Raw genomic sequence first — 2,426 nt, forward strand, 5'->3', positions numbered from 1 at the left:
ATGTCATAGTTTTTGTAGTTAGTGTTAGCTTTCCCCAATTTAGTTTCTTGTTTAGTTATGCCCCAGTTTCCCTTGTATTTGTTTTGTGTTTTTTTTTCCTATCAGCCAAATAAACAGCTCACTTTTTGTTCTCCCGTTCCTACTTTTTCATCCGCTATGCAAACACACTGGCCACCCTGCCTTGACAGATCCTGGATGTTAAAAGGCTGAGCTCAGTGCTGCTGTGAACTCCCACAGCTGGAACAAGCCGATGTTTACACTCACTTGTCACATGACTGCATCAGGATGTTCAGTAGATGTCTCTTGGGAAGTTCATGGGTTAAAAGTTAATGTTGAAACTTTAACATGAACTCTCCTCAATGTTTAAATGGGCGATGACAACTGCCTCACAGTGAGATATAATGGATTAAATACATATCATTTATTAATACAATGAATTTAATTTTGGACATATTATATCTACATTATATTACCAAAGTGCGATAGGCACTAGTTTTATGAAGTACACTGGGTAACTGTTGTTTAGTAGCTCATCTTAAAATTACTTCATAGACATATACAGGGTGAACCATTTATATGGATACACCGTAATAACATGGGAATGGTTGGTGATATTAAAGTCCTGTTTGTGGCACATTAGCATATGTGAGGGGGCAAACTCCTCAAGGGTTTGAGACAATCCAGCACATAACAGCAGGGTGCAAGATGCTAGCAGGCAAGGGATACATGGAACGCCATAACCAAGTGGTGTTTCATGTATCCCTTGCCTGTATAGTGTACAGGAACATCTGTGGCAAATATTACCTGGAAGTCCTGAGGTCAAAATGGGAGATGCCCCCAAGGGTGATGGGGAATGACCGAGCTAAGATCCTGTGGGACTTCCAGATACAGACGGTAGAGGACCCCAGCTTATGTATGCATGTACGTATATATATGTATATATATATATATATATATATATATATATTAGGGGTGCAACGATACACAAAATTCACGGTTCGATACTTTGGTGTCACGGTTCAATATTTTTTCGATACAAAAAATGTTCATGTCTTTTTAATTTGTCATTTATTAAAATTATAAATATATATTTTAACTCAAAAGTACAGTTTTTAAATTTAACCCTAACCCTTGTGCGTGTTTTTTATTTTGACAGTGAATGCGCACCTGCGGACCACTTATGTGCAGCCCTGGTTATTTAGCTCGTCATATTGCAGCCACAGAAATTCTTTTGTCCATGAACCGGCGAAAGCAAATGCCTCTCTCTTTCAAAACTCGTTGAAGACAGGCAATGGTCCAGTCCGAGACCTTCGACGGTAAAGAATCTTCGGGAGACCTCACCCGGGCGTGGGAACAGCGGCGTTTCCTCGGAGTTGGACACTGAGATGGTTTTGATTTCCGGGGTGCTCCGCAGTGCTGGAGACGTGTCTCAGAGTGATCCGGTGTGGAGCTCCGCTTTGAACTTTTGCTGGAGGTGGGTCGACCTCTAATAGCGGTTCGGAGGTCGTAGTTTCGCTGGGATGAAGAGCAACCAGAGCCGTTGTATTGCTGAAGCGAGCGGAGAGAGGAGTTCGGAGCAATGGATACAGCCGAGCGGTGAGAACGGCCGCTGGAGCGCTCCCCGGACGGGCCGGTGGTAATCGGGCTTTCCACGGCTGCCCCGCTTGGAAATACAGGCTGCGGATCCAGGACTGCCAGGGGAAATTCAGGCGGAGAAAGAATGAGGTCTTCGTTCAATGGGCTGAGCGACAGGGAATCCATGGTAATGAGCCGAAAGGGTGAGTAGGATTTTAAGCTCTTAGAAAGTTCGCCAGAGAACAGCGGGTATTGGAGAAGGGGGCATTTATAGTCTGAGGTCCGAAGGGGCGTGAAGGAGGAGTGTTCCCGCTCCTGAATTTCAGATGATATCTCCACTTAATTCAAGGCATAATTAAAGAAACATAGGCATGAAAAGCTTATGAAACTATTAAAAGGTGTGACACACGTGGCTGTTTCATGAGTTTAGCCTAAGACAAACGGTGACATTGAAAGACATTCCTTTCCTGTGTGAAGCGCATCACATTTCTCACAGTTGCTGGTGTTTGGATTGACTTTGCAATATTTGCAATGACCCTTTTGTCACACTTCTTGATCTCATCCTCCTGAGCAGCTGAACCTCAAGACAAAGTTTGATGATGGAGCAAATCAGACAACGTATTTGTGAAGGTCCATGGGGCACACATTGTGAAACAGTACGACACATATATGCATCAAGGACGGACTGACATGAAAGAAATGTGCTTTTGATCTTATAATCTTAGAACTGAAAGAGAAATGGACCTGGAAACAGCTGGAAACACCTGGAAACAGCTGATGGCAACAAACAGTTTCTGAGTGGAAGTGACAAAGAAGAGAAAAAACAAACTCTGGTTATTTTATTACCCATG

This window comes from Mchenga conophoros, linkage group LG3 (assembly GCF_057382185.1).
Source record: "Mchenga conophoros isolate Kocher_MC1m ecotype Shallow Benthic linkage group LG3, M_conophoros_male_GT1.1, whole genome shotgun sequence".
NCBI lineage: Eukaryota > Metazoa > Chordata > Actinopteri > Cichliformes > Cichlidae > Mchenga > Mchenga conophoros.